The sequence below is a fragment of the Mixophyes fleayi genome, chromosome 10 (assembly GCF_038048845.1).
Source record: "Mixophyes fleayi isolate aMixFle1 chromosome 10, aMixFle1.hap1, whole genome shotgun sequence".
Classification (NCBI taxonomy): Eukaryota; Metazoa; Chordata; class Amphibia; order Anura; family Limnodynastidae; genus Mixophyes; species Mixophyes fleayi.
The window spans coordinates 101,357,540-101,383,582 of record NC_134411.1 but is presented as its reverse complement, the minus strand read 5'-3'; the positions used below and the strand labels follow the sequence as shown (position 1 = coordinate 101,383,582).

Here is a 26,043-nt window from a genome sequence, read left to right as displayed (position 1 = left end):
TTCCGGCCCCCCTGAAAATACTGGAGGTCCTCCCCTTAGGGGGTGGACTAGACGTAGAGCCCTGGGTGAAGCCTCGGTGGATCCCAGGGCCAAAGGGACCCCCCCCTAGCTTTGCGGCGAAGGGGGGTCTGAAGACCCTTGCCCCCTAAGGGTCCTTTTTGGATCCGGGGGTCGGGGACTAGGGCCCTTCCTTTCTTAAGGAGGGCCACGTACCGCACCCTTATGCACGTTTTTTAAAGTTACGCACTTTTTTTTTCGAGCACTAGGGTGAAAGCACTGCTTTTCAGGCTTTCAATAAAAAACTAGTCCCAGCATGCACTGCGGCTCTCCAGCTGTTAGAGTGCTAGTCCCAGCATGCACTGCGGCTCTCCAGCTGTACTAGTCCCAGCATGCACTGCGGCTCTCCAGCTGTACTAGTCCCAGCATGCACTGCGGCTCTCCAGCTGTTAGAGTACTAGTCCCAGCATGCACTGCGGCTCTCCAGCTGTACTAGTCCCAGCATGCACTGCGGCTCTCCAGCTGTTAGAGTACTAGTCCCAGCATGCACTGCGGCTGTCCAGCTGTTAGAGTACTAGTCCCAGCATGCACTGCGGCTGTCCAGCTGTTAGAGTACTAGTCCCAGCATGCACTGCGGCTCTCCAGCTGTTAGAGTACTAGTCCCAGCATGCACTGCGGCTCTCCAGCTGTACTAGTCCCAGCATGCACTGCGGCTCTCCAGCTGTACTAGTCCCAGCATGCACTGCGGCTCTCCAGCTGTACTAGTCCCAGCATGCACTGCGGCTCTCCAGCTGTTAGAGTACTAGTCCCAGCATGCACTGCGGCTCTCCAGCTGTTAGAGTACTAGTCCCAGCATGCACTGCGGCTCTCCAGCTGTACTAGTCCCAGCATGCACTGCGGCTCTCCAGCTGTTAGAGTACTAGTCCCAGCATGCACTGCGGCTCTCCAGCTGTTAGAGTACTAGTCCCAGCATGCACTGTGGCTCTCCAGCTGTTAGAGTACTAGTCCCAGCATGCACTGTGGCTCCAGCTGTTAGAGTACTAGTCCCAGCATGCACTGCGGCTCTCCAGCTGTTAGAGTACTAGTCCCAGCATGCACTGCGGCTCTCCAGCTGTTAGAGTACTAGTCCCAGCATGCACTGCGGCTGTCCAGCTGTTAGAGTACTAGTCCCAGCATGCACTGCGGCTCTCCAGCTGTTAGAGTACTAGTCCCAGCATGCACTGTGGCTCCAGCTGTTAGAGTACTGCATACTTGCCAACTCTCCCGGAATGTCCGGGAGACTCCCGCATTTTGTGAGAGTCTCCCGGACTCCCGGGCGAGTGTGGCAATCTCCCGAATTCTGCCCACTTCACTAGGAAGTGCCCCACTTCCTAGTGAAGTGGGCAGAATTAGATCCCAAACGCCGCGATTCCCGGTGAATCGCGGCGTTTGGCCCCGCCCCCGCTGTCAAATGACGCAATTTGCGTCATGACGTCACAGGGGGCGGGGCCGAAATGACGCGATTTCGGCCACCCCGCCCCTTCACGCCCCCCTCCACTGGCTGGCTCCCGGAAGGGAGCTGAAGAAAGTAGGTAAGTATGGAGTACTGGTGTAAAAGTGTAAAGCAAAACAACCCCTCCCTCCCCTTCTGTAGAGGTCGGTGCTACTTATTTATAGAAGTATATCAGGGGGGGGGGGCACTATTATTTATATAAATATATTGGGGGGCACTATTATTTATCTTACACACATTTAGAGGGGTCTGCCCCAGTTTGCAGTTATATGAACGCGCCATTACTGTATTCTGTCTGTTTCTACGCCCCGTCACTCCCCTGTTCAGCCCCCTCTAAGCATATGGAAACTTTTTTTTTTTTGTGCGTAGTACAAACTTGCATATTTTATGCTAAGCAAACGGGCGTATGCCAAACTGGCCACGAGCCGCTCTGTATCTATAATCCATAGTTGTCGGATCAGACCACGACATCTGTATTATCACAAATCAGAGGATTAGACTGAATGAGGATTTTCTGCAATCCTATTTTCATTGAGCTACAATCCTGGCTGCTCCACCAGATACTGCTGCTTACACAGCTGGTACTCCCCTACATGTCCCCCTCCCACCCATTACACCCCCCCCCCTCTATACCCTACAATTCTAAGATATTAAAAACAACATCTTTACAATGCTAATTAAATATACAATTGTCTTGTGAATACAAAAAGCTATGAGAGTGTTTTTGCGTTCTACTTTATGTAAACGTGTGTTATCTATTTCTGATTAACCACTCGACAGTCTGTAATGCTCCTTTTTATTGAAAAAAGATGTTTCTAATAAAAAGTAAAAAAAAAATAAAAAATTGGATAATGGATGTTAGACAATATGTAATGGGCATTAAATATTAAACTTTGAATATTGGCAGTGGAATAACTCTTCTTAATTTAAATAAGACTTCTGCCTGAAATTGTCTGTTGTAAACTCAGGAACATACTATTGCTGCTATTAGCAATATCTATGAGTATGGATAAAAAAAACGGGGAATGCATGGATTGATTCCATGGCCACCGACCATTATACACAATATATCTGTCAAATGGCAGCAACATTTTTACATGCTGATGTGAGCAAGTTCTCTGTACAGCGCTGCGGAATTAGTGGCGCTATATAAATAAATGATGATGATGATGATGTGTACTTTGTAATTTATGACCTCCTGAACTCCAGAGAGAGAGAGAGGGCAATTATCCCAGAGAGAACACTTATCTGGTGCATGGTGGACAAGAACAGGACTCCAATAAGTGTTTAGAATTCTGGCTTAAGACGTTACAAAGTTGGGGGCATAGAAATGAATCTATATTCTTTAATACACATACTAGGGGGTAAGAGAGAATGACAGAGTAAGGAGCGAGTACTTCATATAAATGTCACAAATCATTTGTGTCTGTGCTTAGGTAATTTTTGGGGGATTATTTTGGAAATGACGGCAGCTCCCATTTAATTTGTGTAGTGATTGCAATTTTATAATATAAACATATAGAAATTTCTGAACACTGCAGAACCAATGGAGGAGGCTATTTGCGTGCTGTTTGAATATAATTTGCACATTATTAAGATGTGAGACGTGTGCAGCCACTGGGACTGTCACCTGGACAAGCAAACACCGTGCAGAATTGTGGTTTAGATATCTCCTAGTAGATAATAAGATGAAATCTAAACTCTTTATGTAAGCTGGAGATGTGTTAATGCAGTTTCAAATGTAAGTAGTCTGAGAGCATATCCAGACATGTCACAAGCAAAGATTAAGCCCAAATTCCAAGTTTATAAATCAGGGTGAGAACATGTGACTGGGATTTTTATTCCTGATTGGCCGAAAGCAAAATCTTACTTTTGCAAGAATGCAAGTTGAAAACTTTGCATTGTACATTGATTTGCATCATCAGGTGCATTAATTAAAATAGGCCTGATCCATTAATAAACGCAATTTGCATTTAAAAACAAAACAAAATGGTCAGAATATGCAGCAGGTCCGCCCGTATTCAACAAGAAGGGGATCTCAATAAAAGTTTTTAATTGAATATGAGAGTAAGTACCCTCTGCCTATACAGCACTCTCCCCATGCAGTTATCAGAATATTATTAATCTCTACTGTACATAAAATACCTTTTTACAGACAGAGCGTGTATGACGTTGGCTGACCCTTACTGTACATTGTGTGTACCTGTGTTCGCTGGCGTACAGTATGTTTCTGGGCCTGTGCAGTGCAATGTTACACAAAATACAGCAGGTAGATTTACTAAAGTGCGGTTTGTAAAACCCTAACGCTTTTCCGGTGGTTTATACTCCGCCAGATTTACTAAAGCCAAAACCACTGCAAAACTGGCATTTAACAAACCACCACTTTCATAATCCTTGTGCCGATATTTCCAATTGAAAACATACAAAGCGATGCATTTATCCAGGGCCCTCTTAAGAAGCTCTTGGGCCCCCGGGCACAGCAGTGCACCGGGGCCCCTATATATATATACAAAAAAAAAAAATATATATTATATATATGGGCCCTGCAGCGCAGTGGGGCCCTCCGGAGGCAGGAAAAAAACCAAACCTGCAAAAAAAGAAGAAAATACTTACCGTGCTGTCAGCTGGCGATCCGGCTCCCTCCCTGGTCTCCTCCTCCGTCGCGCTCCGCAATGGATGTCGGGCGGGCGTGATGACGTCACGCCCGACATGCACTGCCAGCGCGACGGAGGAGGAGACCAGGGACGGAGCCGGATCGCCAGCTGACAGCACGGTAAGTATTTTCTTCTTTTTTTGCAGGTTTGTTTTTTTTTCCTGCCTCCGGAGGGCCCCCCTGGGCTGCAGGGCCCCCGGGCACCTGCCCAGCGTGCCAAATGGGAAAGACGGCCCTGCACTTATCAACATGCGATCGGTCAAACCGCCGGAGAAAAGGAGGCGAGATAGCTCAACTCGCTTACTTTAAACTATCTCGCCTGTGTAAAACACAGAAAAAATTAGCAAAATACCCTCAAAACAACCCCTCCCTCCCCTTCTGTAGAGGTCGGTGCTACTTATTTATATAAGTATATTGGGGGGGGGGCACTATTATTTATATAAATATATCGGGGGCACTATTACTTATCTTACACACACGTAGAGGGGCCTGCCTTAGTTTGCAGTTATGTGAAGGCGCCATACAAACTTGCATATCTTATGCTAAGCAAACGGGCGTATGCCAAACTGGCCACGAGCCGCTCTGTATCCATAATCCATAGTTGTCGGATCAGACCACGACATCTGTATTATCACAAATCAGAGGATTAGACTGAATGAGGATTTTCTGCAATCCTATTTTCATTGAGCTACAATCCTGGCTGCTCCACCAGATACTGCTGCTTACACAGCTGGTACTCACAGCCCCGGAGATGGGGATGTGCGACTGATGGTATAAGCGCCATGTTTATAGAAATTCAACCCATGAACTTGGAACTTCTGAGTTATGTCCCTACTGCCTACTTAATGTAACTGCTGGACTGCGGTCTTATGAATGGTTTGTCCAACGCAATTGCATGAAAATAAAACGGCATTGTGTCCAGGCATCACCCCTCTGGACTATCCTATTGTTTTCATGCCACACTCAACTTTGTACTTAAAGGTACAGTGTCATTTTAAGTTACTTATTGTGGAGACTGCAATTGTCAGCGTCTGTAGTTGGAATCCACCGGTTTAATGTTTACCGATATAATGGATGGTGATTTCAGCCACTACATCGGCACCTCTTGTTCTGGGTACTATGTTATTTTTGCACTATAATTTTTTTTATTTTGATTACCAGCAATCAGGCACAAAATAAATAATTTCTATATTATCTTATAAAGTAAATTTCTTTGAGGGCTTTAAAGCTGAAATAGCACCAAGGAAATCATAGTCCTGATAGTTTTTTGTTTTAGCCATTTACAGCCCCCAGAGAGGCAGAAGCACCAATCACAAGCTGTAATCTCTTGATTGGTCGTTCTGCTCACCCCCCCCCCACCCCCCACCCAACCTCTGCTGCTGCCATTTAAGATTAGTGAATGAATTGTATTTGTCTACAGTAGCTCCAAAGGCTTGGGGGGAAAGGGGGGGTCACCGTATTACAGAAAAAATTAGATGAAAATAAACCATATAAATGAAACAAATGCTGAAAATGTCTTCTTGCGTTGCCTGGGAGCTGCAATGATGATATTATGCAATTGTTATATCTGCGCAGTCGCAGACAATAAATATTGCGATTAATGTGGTTCCAAAGCTCAAAACGGATTTAATATTACAAAGTACAACATGATGTTGCACTATAACAAAATACAAGTAAGTGTAAACCAATTATAAACAGGTGATAGGTTGATTCAAATGATGCTCTCCAAGGTTGGGGGCGACTCACTTCAACTGCTGCCTACGAGTCTTGCTTGAGCCCACTGTATCATTTTGAGCATTAATCATATATCTTTAATAACTAGCGACTGCAGAAAGCCAATAGTAGTGGATTCCTGATGGTAAAATGCAGATTAATATGACACTAAACATGATACATTTTATATATCCTGAGCCATAGATGCCTTTAATGTAGTTTTAACATTATTATATTAACCCTTAAACTCTATTACATTTAAATATGAATGAATATGTGCTGAAACTTTATTGAAGTGAGCTATTTATAAGTATGTGTGTATGTAAGCGCATTTGCTTTGTTTGCTCGCACGGAATCCTATTACAATTAATATTTGTTAATTTAGAACAACTTCATCCAATTATTCAACTTCCAGATAATGTTAATAGAATTTTTTTCACACAAGTTTAATGTGTAACCAGGTAATTTGTAACCTTGCTAACAGATCTATTTATTTATCCTAGGTGGGTGCAAAGATGCACAGAAATATGGCAGCACGCAGAGAGCAAGCGCCAGATGAATGTCTATTAAATATCAACTGCAGCACTTGCACTATTTTTGACATCTTTTGTTATGAAGGTTTGGTGCCCTTTCAGTCTTTTAGCTGATGAAGCATCTTATTCCCAAATGAGTAAAAATACAAAAATCTTCCTGCTCCTGAGAAGATATTCGGAATACTAAAGAGAAATCTAGTGAGATCCTATATTACTGATCTGAGTGTTCTCCGCTGTAATCCAGATGATAGAAGGGACTTAAGTAGATTTTGCTGTTCTTTTGTGAGATTAGTAGTAATTTGGTGTAATTATCCCTAGTGCGGAGCTGAGATTTTCAGCCTTATTCTGTCTTATTTAGGACCCCGATCTGATCTCTATCCTCTGACTCGCTAAGAGCGTCGCTTTGTTAAACTGATTGAGCACTTATTCAGAGATAGTAGTTAAAGCCGCTTTCACTTGTCGTGGAGAACTGGATACAGTTTTAATAGCAGACTTCATACAGGGGCTATACATATACAGATACATACATATATGTATCTATAGTAAATAGAAGCCCTGTGGGTCAAAGAGCTATAATAACACAACCATCTGATCTCTAGTATTCAATACAGACTATACTAATGACCTCTATACAATACACAGAACATTCTAATGACCTCTATACAATACACAGAATATTCTAGTAACCCCTATACAATACAAAGAGAGCATTCTAATGACCTCTATACAATACACAGAGAACATTCTAATTACCTCTATACAATACACAGAGAGAATTCTAATGATCCCTATACAATACACAGAGAATATTCTAATGATCTCTATACAATACACAGAGAGCATTCTAATGACCTCTATACAATACACAGAGAATATTCTAATGACCTCTATATAAAACACAGAACATTCTAATGACCTTTGTACAATATACAGAGAACATTTTAACTATCTCTATACAAAACAGCATTTTTAAAACCTCTATACAGTACAGGGAACATTCTAATGACCAATATACAGTACACGTATCATTCTAAATATGTTAATACAGTACACACAGGGACTGGCTGGCAAACTTTAGCCTGGGGGGGTGGGGGGGGGGGGGGGCTCATGGTTAATATCTGCGTCATGAATTTCACTTTAGCTAAAGCCTAATGAACAGTTAAAAATGTTTAAATGCTGTTCTCCAAAAATGTAGTTTATCCTTATTTTATGCTTTGTAAGTTCTCTGCTAAAAGCTTTGATTCACTGCTGTGAATTATATCTGAGGATTATCTACTCCTATGGGGTCGATGACATTTGATACCACAACAGAGGTCCAGTCAGGAGGCTACGATGCAATAATGCTGATTGACAAAAATGGAACATAATTCATTTATGATTGGACAAATTGTTTCCCAAGAAACGCTCTCGGTTCCAAGCTCTACTGATCGCTTGTGGTCTCCGACACTGGGGCTTCTTCCGATGGTCTGCCAACAATGTCCATCCTACACTCAATATTAGTGTGTATAGACCCCGTGCGTTGAACACAAAGCTGGAACCGATCTAAGGTAAGGTATGATAAAGCTCTATGCAAAACATAGCAGCTACATGAAAATATCCAAAGTATTAACCCCTGCATGTGATTTCCCCAAACTGCTCCCTACTCAGCCGAGACACCTTCCCAAAAAAGGCAGCCACAGAAGGGGGAATTTAGGGTCCGACTAGTATTTGGAACAATTTTCAAAAACTGCTGTGTTGGCTTAGATGAGGGTATTTTGCATTATGGTTTATAAATCTAGCACAGCAATATTCAGTGCTAAGAATATTTAATGATTCACATCCGTTCCTGTCTTATTGGAGCTTACAGTCTAAATTACCGTACACACCCATCCATTTTTCTGAGCACCCAATTAACCTACCAGCATGTTTTTTGGAGCATGGGAGGGAATCTGAGCACCCGGAGGAAACCCACACATGGGGCGTATTCAATTGTTAGCGTTAACGCTAACAAACGAGCGCTCAAAAAATATTACCGTTTATACGGTAATATTGCGCGCGAAAAGTGTTAATACGGTAGCTTACTCGCGGGAGCGGCGAGCTGAAATTCCGCGAGTAATTACCGTATTAACGGTAAGATTTTTTGAGCGCTCGTTTGTTAGCGTTAATGCTAACAATTGAATATGCCCCATAGTGTCAGCGAGAACATACAGGCTACACACAGATTGTGGTCTGGTTGTAATCGAACCCATGGCCCCAATGCTGTGATGCAGCAATGCTAACCACTGTGCCACCATGCACCCTTTTCTTCTGCACATGTGTGGGGGCCAGGAGGTATGGCAGCCCCCACATATAGCCTCTTCAGTCATATGCAAGACCCTACTCAGTGCAAGTCTGCAATAGATCTCATGCAGTGCAGTACATGTATGTGTCCACTTGGTGGCACACTAGTTCTACATGATAAATCCAGTGTTACCGTACAGAGACATGCACACATTCAGATAACATACCTACACTACATGTTTTCCACCTTTTCTGTAAATAAAACCACCGCCATTCTTATCTGTTATGTTACTGTCCTATTACTAAAATTAGAAGCAGATCCTATTTTGTTTTTTTACAGTCATGTATTTGCTGTTTCTTTAGTTCCCGACCTCTGTGTCACTGATGATTACACCACTATCTCCTCTGTTCCCCGTGTCCGCTGCCCGGGTGTCATTCTCGACTCCTCCCTCTGCTTCGTCCCTTTAATCCTTTGCTCAATCCTGTCGCTTCCAGCTCCGCAACATCTCCCAAATCAGACCCTTCCTCTCCCAGGATACAACTAAAACTCTTCTCTACTCACTGATCCCCTTTGCCTGTAGATTGTAAGCTCTTGTGAGCAGGGTCCTCTTCCCTCATCTTCTCATTACCTATAACGTTTGCTCACCAGTTACACTGCGCACCTCCTCCTCGGGCTCTCTACCCATTGACCCCACTCCTCCATGGTCTTCGCACATCTTTCAGTGGCTCAAAACCTGTTAGTTGCACCCACACTAATCGGCACAGGTTTCAGCCTGCGCTGAATGTACCCCAGTAGCTGTGCTGAGACTTGTAGTGTTATACCAGCTACTGTCCTGTTGTATACCCTCTGTACGGATCTGCGGACCTCATATGGAGCTCTATAAATAAAGGTTGATAATGATATAATACAATTAATTCCGACAGAACTAAAGGACCTGACTGCTTTAAACACAGAGCCGATCTTTATATCATTTACCTTTTAAGAAACAAGTAGATTATAAATGTTGATCATATCGCCTGATAAACTTGTACTATACAATACCTCATTGTTCCCCTTTACAAAGCGTAACCTAATGTCTACTAGATCACTGAGCCACTCCTTACAATGTTATAGCAGAAATAAGCAGAATATCAGTTTACTGACCTCTCTAGAGATCTGCAGAACATTGCTCTGTTCCATCTACCCCCAACAGATACATAGTGATTTATTCTGCAGATTATTACTGACCTCTCTAGAGATCTGCAGAACATTGCTCTGTTCCATCCACCCCGACAGATACATAGTTATATATTCTGCAGAGTATTACATTACTGATCTCTCTAGAGATCTGCAGAACATTGCTCTGTCCCATCTACCCCCTGACAGATACACATTGCTTTATTTTACATGTTGATTTAGCTTTTAGACCTCTTTTGATCTATGTTCTTTCTCTATTAGCTGTTTACTGGAGAGTGTGTAACTACAACTCCCAGCATACTCTACAAGAAACAAGCTGGTAGGAAGAGTATTAGATTTTAGGACTTGGTTTAACTACAGCTCCTGAGAAACCGCAAATCCTCTCTTAGCTGAAGGCATCAGCTGCAGCCGGAGAGAGATCTCTGTGCTCAGGAATTTCACATCTGTTCCAAGATTCCCAAACAGCTGCAGCATTGGTGGTTCAGTGGTAGAATTCTCGCCTGCCACGCGGGAGGCCCGGGTTCGATTCCCGGCCAATGCAACGCTTCTTTTCTTACATAAAATTCTCACTGAGCATTAACACGATCATTCCCATTGAGAAAAGCAGATGCTAATAAGGGTGTGGTGCATATTAATATTAAATGTACTTTTTCTTATTCCTGTATAATCCACTTGCAGCCTTCCAGAAAGTTTTTTTTTTTTAAAAAAGCAAAAAACCTAAATGGGGAAAAAAATATATATACATCCCCAATCCTTTATTTCACTCGTCCCACAGAGTATAATGTACATTCCTGGAGAAAGTGATAGGAATTCCCATGTTTCAATTAATTATTATTTTAGTAATTCCAGTAGTATTTTATATTATCTATTACGGGGGAGAATTAAACTCTGAGAAAAGTCCCATCGTTGCCTCGGATGATGTTCGTTACTGGGTATTGCATGCAGAACCTGCCGATTTGCAAAATTTGCTTAGTTTTAGTTCTCTAACAACCCGTGGAGTCTTATCACGTGCGGCTCTGACAGGATTCCACTCAGAAAGAATTGAATTGCCCCCGATGGTAGATTATTATATAAATAACTACTGGAATTACTAAAATAATAATTGTAGCATCTGGCTACTAGACTCCTAAACTAGCGCATGTATTGCGCAAAGCAATGTCCTCAATATATTATACCGGCATGGTACAAGGCATTTAAACAAAGCCTATATGGGGGTTCGATGAAGGGCCTCCAACATCCTTGCACATAGTCTTTCTGAATAGTTGGTCACTGAGCCAGCTCACACTTTGAGTAGCAAAAGAGAACTTTCTCGATGTCCTCTATAGACCAGCCTGGTGTAATATCACAAGCTACGAAATGGAGGCCAGCGTGGTAACTGTAACCAGAAAGTCTAACATAACGGTCAGTGGGACTATCAGACAGACTATTAGACTACTAGGCCAGTGTTGTGTAGGGTCTGGGGCACTTCTCATTGTCGTCCATATCGTAGAACAGACTTGTGCAATGTCGCAGGGTTCTAAAAGGAAAACTGTGGGGGATTTTAACAAGACCCTATATTATCCGTGCCAGGCTACTCGACCACTGAGCCAACTCATGTTGCAGAGAAAATATTACATCACAAGCTATTAAAGCCTACATGGAGATTTGAACCAGCGTATTCGCCATCTTGAAGTGGAATTTCTGGCAGCTAGAGCGGAGTCAGCTCATTCTTTGATCCAAGGGTTTCTCAATGCCCTCAATCAGCCCATTATCAATCACCAATTTAACAGGGCCTCCGACGCCAATGGAGCACCCGTTGGCTAGGTTCACTGGGCGAGCTCATGCTTTGTGTCAGAGAAAATACTTTACTCAGGATACTAAACCAAGCTGGTGTGACATCATCCGGTGCATGGGGATTCAAACCTGGGTCACCACCATCATTGCCAATTGAAGACTTGATTACTAAACCACTGAGCAAACTCACGCTTTGCTAAAGAGGAAAGACTTTCCTGCATGTCATCAATATCATCAAATAGTCTGGAGCAACATCACAAGGTAATAAAGATAGGGATTTCCACAAAGGCCTTCACCCCCCCAGGTGGAACGCTTAACTACTGGACCACTGAGGAAGCCCATGCTGCAATTCAGAGGTTGAGAATTTCCTAAAAGTCATTAATATCATCCAGCGTTGTATAAATCTGCTTAGGGATTCAAACCACGTTCTTCGTGAATGCTAAAAGCAGATCACTTGTCGTCCATTTAATAAACATGGCAGTGGCAAGATCATGGCTTCTATCATAACGCTCATGACTACTGGACCACTAAACCAGCCTGTGTATTGTAGAGGAAGCGGAGAAGTTTCTTATGGTCATCAATATGATACAGCAGCCTGGAACAATATCACCATGTACAAAGAAAATTCCTGTCCAGTGGAGCTTCTGACTTCTAGACCACTGAGATAGATCATGATTTGAGCAGAGAGTGGAGATATTTCTCAATGTCATCAATATCCTAAACCAGAATGTTATAGTGTCCAGCATATCATACAAGCACTATATCCATAATGTTACATAGCCAAGCCCCCAGCATGTTCTAGGACCACGGCCCAGCATGTTCTAGAGCCACGCCCCCAGGATGTTCTAGAGCCACGCCCCCAGGATGTTCTAGGGCCACGCCCCCAGGATGTTCTAGGGCCACGCCCCCATCATGTTATAGGGTCACGCCAACACCCAGCAGGTTCCAGGGCCACGCCTGCCCAGCAGGTTCTAGGGACACGCCTCCAGCAGGTTCTAGGGACCCGCCCCCAGCATGTTGTAGGAACACGCCCCCAGCAGGTACTAGGGCCACGCCTCTAGCAGGTTATAGGGACACGCCCCCAGCAGGTTATAGGGACACGCCCCCAGCAGGTTATAGTGACACGGCCCCAGCAGGTTATAGGGACACGCCCCCAGCAGGTTATAGTGACACGCCCCCAGCAGGTTATAGGGACACGCCCCCAGCAGGTTATAGGGACACGGCCCCAGCAGGTTATAGGGACACGCCCCCAGCATGCTATATAACCTCTCCCACTGGTACCTGTCAGAAAGCAAACGCCAGATAGTCATTTGCTGTTCTGAAGAATAAAACAAGATTGTCAGCTCATGGGGCTAATGGACAGGCTCCAACAAGAAGGCCATTTTGCCAGTGATATTAGTATTATTACAAAATGCCCAGTTGTTCTGACGCTTTAATTTCAGTGCATAAGTCAAATTGCTATATTTTGATGTATTGATAATATTTGTGTAAAATACCTTTATCCTTTGGGTACAGTAGCATCGCTCCATATAATAAGGATGTGATCTTTATCTTCAGGCCTAGCATATCACACCCATAGGAAAACCAAGGGGGGGTTTCCTAGTGCCCGAATCCCCCCTCCAAGCCTGGGGCACTGTATAATTGAGGTGACTGGACCCTGCTCCCGCTTCACACGGCTCTGCTTGAAAAGTGAGAGCTGCCTGCACCCAACAGTAGTGCAGGCAGCATTGCCCATGTATAATATGGGGATAGGAAGAGTTGGAGAGCAGCCAAGCACTGTCTAATATTATAGCCACGCCCCCATGCATGCTGGTCACGCCCACTGGTGGCGTGGTGTGGAAACCCCTCCTCTACAAATCCTGCGTTTGCCCCTGACACCACCCTATATCTGGCATGTAATATATCCTGCACGAAGGGAGATTTTCACGGGGTGGGTAATTTATTTTATATATCATTGTGAATATTGTAAGATGTCTATTCACCATGGCCGATTATATCTGTCTGCTGCCTGAGGCAGAGTGTGAAATTTCTCATCTAACAAAACCTACACATTGTCGCATTTGAAAGAAAATTAAAAAAAATAAAACCGCCTGTGCAGTGTAATTACATATATAAATGTATATTGTATATACCGATCTTTAATACCTGCACATAGCCCATAGCTAATGTTTATATCCGCAGTCTGCAACCAGCTGTCTATAATATTAGCAAATCACTGCTCTGGGGTACATGGGTGTGAATGATAAAATGTCATTTGTTAAGCACGTTGTGTTATGTATTCTTTATATTGATAAATAAAAGTTCTCAAACTCTCTACTCCCCTTACACCTATAGCCCAAGAGTTGGGCTGTCGGAATACCTACCGACTTTGGAGCACCGGGGACCGGGACACTCTCGGCTGTGCAAACGTTTTAGACGGTTTGATAAATCTACACCCAAGGGGTAAATTTATTAAAAAAAAGATCTATTGCAGCGAGAAGTAGTCAAATTTTACTTTTCCGCTTTTTCACGGTAATAAAAAATTGCTTATTTTCTGGGGTTGGGGCAATATCTCCTTTTTTTTCCCCTACGGTCATTCGGAGTAAAGGTACCAGGTTTACGCTGTCGGTAGCCCCATTAATAGAATGATATATTTGATATAGTCCCTTAACAAGCAGACACGGGAGCGCGGCTGAACACGGACGTATTTAGAGGGGGGCTTACGTATTATAAGCATACTTGCCAACATTTTTTTTTCTTTTTCCGGGAGATGCCGGCTGGGACGTAGGCGTGTAGGGGGCGGGGCTGCGAAATCGCGTCATTTTGGCCCCGCCCCCGTGACGGAATGACGCAAATCGCGTCATTTTACAGTGGGGGCGGGGCTAAACGCCGCGATTCCGGGTGAATCGCGGCGTTTAAACTAAATTTTTCCCCCTTCCTATCAGGGAGATTGCCACACTCGTCCGGGAGACTCTCGCAAAATGCGGGAGTCTCCCGGACAATCCGGGAGAGTTGGCAAGTATGATTATAAGTTACCCTCTAGGGCAGCCCAGGTAGATAGAAGGGATGGAATGATTGATAGATTTATAAAACCGAACATTCTTCCATCAATCATTAACCCCTCATTCTCCATTATCCCTCTTTAATCATCATAATTAACCTGGTTCCAACATTATCATTCTTCATTAACCAAATCATCCTTATAATATGTTCTTGTGGTAGAAAAAGCAAAATCTCATCCATGCCTACAAAATAAAGGTAGAATATCCCTAACCACCATGGTGGTCCATGTTAAAGTATGTTTTGGGGGGGATGGAGATGGTATAGGGCTTTAGAAATGCTATACACACCTCTGGGGACCTGGCCACACCCATTAGTACATAACCACGCCCCCTTTCCAGAGAAGGCCTATCCATCACCTGATTTTGGTAAATATAAATGATGGGAGGTATGCTAATCGTAGACTGCCCCTCTTACAGATCCCTACATTTCTGTGGGGGGAGGGGGGGGGAAGAAGCAAAATTGCTCAAACATGCTTCTTTCAGGCCACGCCCCAGATCTCCCTAGGCCACGCCCTAATGAACCATGGGCTTTCTTTTTAAAGCTAGGGCCAAGTTCCACATCCCTTAGTGCAATTTTTTATGGTTTTGCACCTTTTTTGGGCACTTTTGGATTTTGATTGCACGTTCCCAGGCTTTCAAAAATCAGAGCAACCCTTCCATGGCTCAGTGAATAAGGCCGCTCCATACTGAGGCTGTAATGTATAATGGGCAATGGAGGTGCATTGTAGAGAGATCCCTAATGTTGTACAACTATCCCCTCATCCCCCCATTGCAGAGACCCCTTGTTATTGTACAGACCTTTCTCCCCCCATTATAGGACACTAGACCCCCCCAGCCTGATGCTTATGTTAGAGGAGATAAATCCAGGGAAAGTTGCTCGTACATGGAGGACATGACACACGTCTGTTTGATCTGTAGAATGACGCCGCCGGTTTTATCTCTCGAGAAGAAGTATTAAGTGAGCAATTACCCAAATAAAGAAGGTTTAGCTTGATAAGTTGCTCCACACTCAGGACTTTCTGTCTAACACTCAACCAGGACGAACATCATGGACAACCATCCTGCCGTCTGGCCTACTAGTACCACAGGCTGTATGATTAGAAAGGAAATGAGAACTTAAGATGATGGAACTTTGAAATCAAAGGGCCCACGGTCCTCTCCTCTCATAGTCCTCATTCCTAAGCAGCTCATGTTAACTACTGAACATTGAATGATGCGACAACCATGGAGGTGAATATCTCAGCCAATCAGTGAAGGCCTCTCGCGGCACTGGAACTTGGCCAAAGTCGCCTTGGACCCAGAGAAGCAAGAGAAGTCTCACTCCGTGTGGTCTATACCAACTCATGGGCATGCCGGTATCAGTGGCTGGTCAATTGACTTGGCACAGGATGCTCGAAATTTACCCAGGCGGATTTACTTGACATTATAGTTTATAGCAACGTTTGGGAGAAACATCTTTAGTGTCTGCAAACAGTATTTTACTGGATATGGGCAGCACGGTGGCTCAGTGGTTAGCACTTCTGCCGAACAGCGCTGGGGTCATGAGTTCAATTCCTGAAAATGGTCTTATCTGTGTGGAGTTTGTATGTTCTCCCTGTGTTTGCGTGGGTTTACTCCGGGTGCTCCGGTTTCCTCCCACACTCCAAAAACATACTGGTAGGTTAATTGGCTGCTATCAAAAATTGACCCAAGTCTCTCTCTCTCTGTCTGTCTGTGTGTGTTGGGGAATTTAGACTGTAAGCTCCAATGGGGCAGGGACTGATGTGAATTAGTTCTCTGTACAGCACTGCGGAATTAGTGGCGCTATATAAATAAATGGTGATGATGATGATGATATGGTCAGCTGGGCTGAATGTCAAGTTTGCAAAATGCCAAATCACAATAGCTAAGATGTAATATCTACTATACAGGGTTCCAATCAGATCCACTAAAGTAGAGACAATTGTGAATCCGTTCACCCCCTGAACTCAAAATCCTATCCTATCCGAGCCTTGCTAGGGACTATAGAGTAATACCGTAATGTATGCCTAACTAGAATACTTTGGGCTAAACCAGTAAAAAATTGGAAAATCCAGAACAGTCTCCGCACCACTAACTGAGCCATAATCTCCTGAACTAGTTATGGGAATATCCTCACAATGCAACAACATTACTGCACTGTACAATACTAGGGGGCAGAGCCCACGAGAATGTGGATGGTCTGTCATGACCGGATCAGATGGTCTAATTGAGGGGTGGGAAGAAATGTAGTAGTGACCAAAATAGATTCTCTTGGACTGTCGAGGGGGCATTGTAATTATATGGGGAGAGACAAAATCTCAGTGGTACAATGTAGGGTGTTGGCGATATGTTCCCATGAGCACAAAGAGCTGGAAAACTTTCTGCGATCTATATAGTTGTAGCACGATACAAAAACACACATTACAGCAGCAGTATATGGTGTGTATCACACATATAGGATACAGTAGCAGTATATATGCTGTGTATCACACTTATAGGATACAGTAGCAGTATATATGGTGTGTATCACACATATAGAATACAGTAGCAGTATATATGCTGTGTATCACACATATAGGATACAGTAGCAGTATATATGCTGTGTATCACACATATAGGATACAGTAGCAGTATATATGGTGTGTATCACACATATAGAATACAGTAGCAGTATATATGCTGTGTATCACACATATAGGATAGAGTAGCAGTATATACGGTGTGTATCACACATATAGAATACAGTAGCAGTATATATGGTTTGTATCTCCCGCTTGGACTACTGCAACCTTCTCCTTATTGGCCTCCCCCTCTCTCATCTCGCTCCCCTTAGAACTGTACTTAACGCCGCTGCTAGGCTTATTTTCCTCTCTCGCTGTTCCACCTCTGTCTCCCCACTCTACCAAGCCCTTCACTGGCTCCCCTTCCCCTACAGAATCCTTTTCAAGCTCCTCACTCTGACTTACAAGGCCCTCGCCAACTCCACTGCTCCCTACATCTCCAACCTCATCTCTATTCACACTCCCTCCCGCTCACTGCGATCGTCCAACGATCGTCGCCTCTCTTCCCCTCTGATTACCTCCTCTCACGCACGTATCCAAGACTTCTCCCGCGCCGCTCCCCTCCATTGGAACAAGCTCCCCCGCTCCATCAGAACTTCCCCTAATCTGTCCTCTTTCAAACGAACATTAAAAACCCACCTTTTCCTTAAAGCCTTCCAGTCTCATGCCTAAACTCCCACCGGTCGGCTACCTCTCTTTCTCATCCCTTCTTCCCTTCTCCCCCTTCCTCGACTCCGTCTCCGTTTCTCCCGTCTCTCCATCTCATCCATGTGTCTGTCTGTCTTCCCCTCCCTTTAGATTGTTCGCTCCTTTGAGCAGTGCTCTCCTACCTTCTGTTTCCATCACTTTTAACTGCGCTCTCCAGCTACTCAGCTCACCTCCTCTCAGTCCCTCTGCCCTCTGTCTCCTCTCGCTTCTCTCCGCTCCCCTCAGTGACTCTCAACCTGTCATCCGTGCCCACCCTCTTGGGCCATAGTTACCTGCCTGTACTCACTTTTCCCCTCCCTCCCTCTCTTTCATGCTGTGCCTGAGCCCCCAGAGTTATAGTGCTTACTGTTACTTGTACTGTGCTGTTTCACCTTGTACTGTGCCATTGTTTGTCCTTGTACGGCGCTACGGATACTTTGTGGCGCCCTATAAATAAAAATTAATAATAAAAATAATAATAATAATAATAATATCACACATATAGGATACAGTAGCAGTATATATCACAGTGTGTATCACACATATAGGATACAGTAGCAGTATATATGGTGTGTATCACACATATAGGATACAGTAGCAGTATATATGCTGTGTATCACACATATAGGATACAGTAGCAGTATATATGATGTGTATCACACATATAGGATACAGTAGCAGTATATATGCTGTGTATCACACATATAGGATAGAGTAGCAGTATATATGCTGTGTATCACACATATAGGATACAGTAGCAGTATATATGGTGTGTATCACACATAGTATACAGTAGCAGTATATATGGTATGTATCACACATATAGGATACAGTAGCAGTATATATGGTGTGCATCACACTTATAGTATACAGTAGCAGTATATATGATGTGTATCACACAGATATAATACAGTAGCAGTATATATGCTGTGTATCACACATATAGGATACAGTAGCAGTATATATGCTGTGTATCACACATATAGGATACAGTAGCAGTATATATGCTGTGTATCACACTTATAGGATACAGTAGCAGTATATATGGTGTGTATCACACATATAGGATACAGTAGCAGTATATATGGTGTGCATCACACATATAGGATAGAGTAGCAGTATATATGCTGTGTATCACACATATAGGATACAGTAGCAGTATATATGCTGTGTATCACACTTATAGGATACAGTAGCAGTATATATGCTGTGTATCACACATATAGGATAGAGTAGCAGTATATATGGTGTGCATCACACATATAGTATACAGTAGCAGTATATATGCTGTGTATCACACTTATAGGATACAGTAGCAGTATATATGCTGTGTATCACACATATAGGATAGAGTAGCAGTATATATGCTGTGTATCACACATATAGGATAGAGTAGCAGTATATATGGTGTGCATCACACATATAGTATACAGTAGCAGTATATATGATGTGTATCACACAGATATAATACAGTAGCAGTATATATGCTGTGTATCACACATATAGGATACAGTAGCAGCATATATGCTGTGTATCACACATATAGGATACAGTATATATCACAGTATGTATCACACATATAGTATACAGTAGCAGCATATATGCTGTGTATCACACATATAGGATACAGTAGCAGTATATATGCTGTGTATCACACATATAGGATACAGTAGCAGTATATATGCTGTGTATCACACTTATAGGATACAGTAGCAGTATATATGCTGTGTATCACACATATAGGATACAGTAGCAGTATATATGGTGTGTATCACACATATAGGATAGAGTAGCAGTATATACGGTGTGTATCACACTGATAGGATACAGTAGCAGTATATATGATGTGTATCACACATATAGGATAGAGTAGCAGTATATATGCTGTGTATCACACATATAGGATACAGTAGCAGTATATATGGTGTGTATCACACATATAGTATACAGTAGCAGTATATATGCTGTGTATCACACTTATAGGATACAGTAGCAGTATATATGCTGTGTATCACACATATAGGATAGAGTAGCAGTATATATGCTGTGTATCACACATATAGGATACAGTAGCAGTATATATGGTGTGTATCACACATAGTATACAGTAGCAGTATATATGGTATGTATCACACATATAGGATACAGTAGCAGTATATATGGTGTGCATCACACTTATAGTATACAGTAGCAGTATATATGATGTGTATCACACAGATATAATACAGTAGCAGTATATATGCTGTGTATCACACATATAGGATACAGTAGCAGTATATATGCTGTGTATCACACATATAGGATACAGTAGCAGTATATATGCTGTGTATCACACTTATAGGATACAGTAGCAGTATATATGGTGTGTATCACACATATAGGATACAGTAGCAGTATATATGGTGTGCATCACACATATAGGATAGAGTAGCAGTATATATGCTGTGTATCACACATATAGGATACAGTAGCAGTATATATGCTGTGTATCACACTTATAGGATACAGTAGCAGTATATATGCTGTGTATCACACATATAGGATAGAGTAGCAGTATATATGGTGTGCATCACACATATAGTATACAGTAGCAGTATATATGCTGTGTATCACACTTATAGGATACAGTAGCAGTATATATGCTGTGTATCACACATATAGGATAGAGTAGCAGTATATATGCTGTGTATCACACATATAGGATACAGTAGCAGTATATATGGTGTGCATCACACATATAGTATACAGTAGCAGTATATATGATGTGTATCACACAGATATAATACAGTAGCAGTATATATGCTGTGTATCACACATATAGGATACAGTAGCAGCATATATGCTGTGTATCACACATATAGGATACAGTATATATCACAGTATGTATCACACATATAGTATACAGTAGCAGCATATATGCTGTGTATCACACATATAGGATACAGTAGCAGTATATATGCTGTGTATCACACATATAGGATACAGTAGCAGTATATATGCTGTGTATCACACTTATAGGATACAGTAGCAGTATATATGCTGTGTATCACACATATAGGATACAGTAGCAGTATATATGGTGTGTATCACACATATAGGATAGAGTAGCAGTATATACGGTGTGTATCACACTGGTAGGATACAGTAGCAGTATATATGATGTGTATCACACATATAGGATAGAGTAGCAGTATATATGCTGTGTATCACACATATAGGATACAGTAGCAGTATATATGGTGTGTATCACACATATAGGATACAGTAGCAGTATATATGCTGTGTATCACACATATAGGATACAGTAGCAGTATATATGCTGTATATCACACATATAGGATACAGTAGCAGTATATATGCTGTGTATCACACATATAGGATAGAGTAGCAGTATATATGGTGTGTATCACACATATAGGATATAGTAGCAGTATATATGGTGTGTATCACACATATAGGATACAGTAGCAGTATATATGCTGTGTATCACACATATAGGATAGAGTAGCAGTATATATGGTGTGCATCACACATATAGTATACAGTAGCAGTATATATGATGTGTATCACACAGATATAATACAGTAGCAGTATATATGCTGTATATCACACATATAGGATACAGTAGCAGTATATATGCTGTGTATCACACGTATAGGATAAAGTAGCAGTATATGGTGTGTATCACACAAATAGTATACAGTAGCAGTATATATCACAGTGTGTATCACACATATAGGATACAGTAGCAGTATATAGAATGTATCACACATATAGGATACAGTAGCAGTATATATGGTGTGTATCACACAGATATAATACAGTAGCAGTATATATGCTGTGTATCACACATATAGGATACAGTAGCAGTATATATGCTGTGTATCACACATATAGGATACAGTAGCAGTATATATGCTGTGTATCACACATATAGGATACAGTAGCAATATATATGCTGTGTATCACACATATAGGATACAGTAGCAGTATATATGCTGTGTATCACACATATAGGATACAGTAGCAGTATATATGCTGTGTATCACACATATAGGATAGAGTAGCAGTATATATGCTGTGTATCACACATATAGGATAAAGTAGCAGTATATGGTGTGTATCACACAAATAGTATACAGTAGCAGTATATATGATGTGTATCACACATATAGGATACAGTAGCAGTATATATGCTGTGTATCACACATATAGGATAGAGTAGCAGTATATATGCTGTGTATCACACATATAGGATACAGTAGCAGTATATATGGTATGTATCACACATATAGGATACAGTAGCAGTATATATGCTGTGTATCACACATATAGGATAGAGTAGCAGTATATATGGTGTGCATCACACATATAGTATACAGTAGCAGTATATATGTGTATCACACAGATATGATACAGTAGCAGTATATATGCTGTGTATCACACATATAGGATACAGTAGCAGTATATATGCTGTGTATCACACATATAGGATAGAGTAGCAGTATATATGGTGTGTATCACACATATAGTATACAGTAGCAGTATATATGATGTGTATCACACAGATATAATACAGTAGCAGTATATATGCTGTGTATCACACATATAGGATACAGTAGCAGTATATATGCTGTGTATCACACATATAGGATACAGTAGCAGTATATATGCTGTGTATCACACATATAGGATACAGTAGCAGTATATATGCTGTGTATCACACGTATAGGATACAGTAGCAGTATATGGTGTGTATCACACATATAGGATAGAGTAGCAGTATATATGGTGTGCATCACACATATAGTATACAGTAGCAGTATATATGATGTGTATCACACAGATATAATACAGTAGCAGTATATATGCTGTATATCACACATAAAGGATACAGTAGCAGTATATATGCTGTGTATCACACGTATAGGATACAGTAGCAGTATATATGGTGTGTATCACACAGATATAATACAGTAGCAGTATATATCACAGTGTGCATCACACATATAGGATACAGTAGCAGTATATAGAATGTATCACACATATAGGATACAGTAGCAGTATATATGGTGTGTATCACACAGATATAATACAGTAGCAGTATATATGCTGTGTATCACACATATAGGATACAGTAGCAGTATATATGCTGTGTATCACACATATAGGATACAGTAGCAGTATATATGCTGTGTATCACACTTATAGGATACAGTAGCAGTATATATGCTGTGTATCACACATATAGGATACAGTAGCAGTATATATGGTGTGTATCACACATATAGGATAGAGTAGCAGTATATATGCTGTGTATCACACATATAGGATACAGTAGCAGTATATATGATATGTATCACACAGATATAATACAGTAGCAGTATATATGCTGTGTATCACACATATAGGATACAGTAGCAGTATATATGCTGTGTATCACACATATAGGATACAGTAGCAGTATATATGCTGTGTATCACACATATAGGATAGAGTAGCAGTATATATGCTGTGTATCACACATATAGGATAAAGTAGCAGTATATGGTGTGTATCACACATATAGTATACAGTAGCAGTATATATGTGTATCACACATATAGGATACAGTAGCAGTATATATGCTGTGTATCACACTTATAGGATACAGTAGCAGTATATATGCTGTGTATCACACATATAGGATACAGTAGCAGTATATATGCTGTGTATCACACATATAGGATAGAGTAGCAGTTTATATGCTGTGTATCACACATATAGGATACAGTAGCAGTATATATGCTGTGTATCACACATATAGGATAGAGTAGCAGTATATATGCTGTGTATCACACATATAGGATAAAGTAGCAGTATATGGTGTGTATCACACATATAGTATACAGTAGCAGTATATATGTGTATCACACATATAGGATACAGTAGCAGTATATATGCTGTGTATCACACTTATAGGATACAGTAGCAGTATATATGCTGTGTATCACACATATAGGATACAGTAGCAGTATATATGCTGTGTATCACACATATAGGATAGAGTAGCAGTTTATATGCTGTGTATCACACATATAGTATACAGTAGCAGTATATATGATGTGTATCACACAGATATAATACAGTAGCAGTATATATGCTGTGTATCACACATATAGGATACAGTAGCAGTATATATGCTGTGTATCACACATATAGGATACAGTAGCAGTATATATGCTGTGTATCACACATATAGGATACAGTAGCAGTATATATGCTGTGTATCACACGTATAGGATACAGTAGCAGTATATGGTGTGTATCACACATATAGGATAGAGTAGCAGTATATATGGTGTGCATCACACATATAGTATACAGTAGCAGTATATATGATGTGTATCACACAGATATAATACAGTAGCAGTATATATGCTGTATATCACACATAAAGGATACAGTAGCAGTATATATGCTGTGTATCACACGTATAGGATACAGTAGCAGTATACATGGTGTGTATCACACAGATATAATACAGTAGCAGTATATATCACAGTGTGTATCACACATATAGGATACAGTAGCAGTATATAGAATGTATCACACATATAGGATACAGTAGCAGTATATATGGTGTGTATCACACAGATATAATACAGTAGCAGTATATATGCTGTGTATCACACATATAGGATACAGTAGCAGTATATATGCTGTGTATCACACATATAGGATACAGTAGCAGTATATATGCTGTGTATCACACTTATAGGATACAGTAGCAGTATATATGCTGTGTATCACACATATAGGATACAGTAGCAGTATATATGGTGTGTATCACACATATAGGATAGAGTAGCAGTATATATGCTGTGTATCACACATATAGGATACAGTAGCAGTATATATGATATGTATCACACAGATATAATACAGTAGCAGTATATATGCTGTGTATCACACATATAGGATACAGTAGCAGTATATATGCTGTGTATCACACATATAGGATACAGTAGCAGTATATATGCTGTGTATCACACATATAGGATAGAGTAGCAGTATATATGCTGTGTATCACACATATAGGATAAAGTAGCAGTATATGGTGTGTATCACACATATAGTATACAGTAGCAGTATATATGTGTATCACACATATAGGATACAGTAGCAGTATATATGCTGTGTATCACACTTATAGGATACAGTAGCAGTATATATGCTGTGTATCACACATATAGGATACAGTAGCAGTATATATGCTGTGTATCACACATATAGGATAGAGTAGCAGTTTATATGCTGTGTATCACACATATAGGATAGAGTAGCAGTATATATGCTGTGTATCACACATATAGGATAGAGTAGCAGTATATATGCTGTGTATCACACATATAGGATACAGTAGCAGTATATATGGTATGTATCACACATATAGGATACAGTAGCAGTATATATGCTGTGTATCACACATATAGGATAGAGTAGCAGTATATATGGTGTGCATCACACATATAGTATACAGTAGCAGTATATATGTGTATCACACAGATATAATACAGTAGCAGTATATATGCTGTGTATCACACATATAGGATACAGTAGCAGTATATATGCTGTGTATCACACATATAGGATAGAGTAGCAGTATATATGGTGTGTATCACACATATAGTATACAGTAGCAGTATATATGATGTGTATCACACAGATATAATACAGTAGCAGTATATATGCTGTGTATCACACATATAGGATACAGTAGCAGTATATATGCTGTGTATCACACATATAGGATAGAGTAGCAGTATATATGGTGTGCATCACACATATAGGATACAGTAGCAGTATATATGGTGTGTATCACACATATAGGATACAGTAGCAGTATATATGATGTGTATCACACGTATAGGATACAGTAGCAGTATATATGATGTGTATCACACGTATAGGATACAGTAGCAGTATATATGATGTGTATCACACAGATATAATACAGTAGCAGTATATATGGTGTGTATCACACAGATATAATACAGTAGCAGTATATAGAATGTATCACACATATAGGATACAGTAGCAGTATATATGGTGTTTATCACACAGATATAATACAGTAGCAGTATATAGAATGTATCACACATATAGGATACAGTA

General features: G+C 41.2%; 1 protein-coding gene and 1 non-coding gene across 2 annotated transcripts in view; one reads left to right on the top strand and one right to left on the bottom strand.

Annotated features, from left to right (window-relative positions):
* The window catches only part of ZCCHC14 (zinc finger CCHC-type containing 14), a 92,363-nt gene that overhangs the window by 33,239 nt on the left and 33,081 nt on the right, over positions 1-26,043 (bottom strand). The gene's annotated exons all lie outside the window — the stretch shown is intronic.
* TRNAG-GCC (transfer RNA glycine (anticodon GCC)) lies at positions 10,295-10,365 on the top strand. Its single transcript has one exon. It is a non-coding gene; the product is annotated as a tRNA-Gly (tRNA).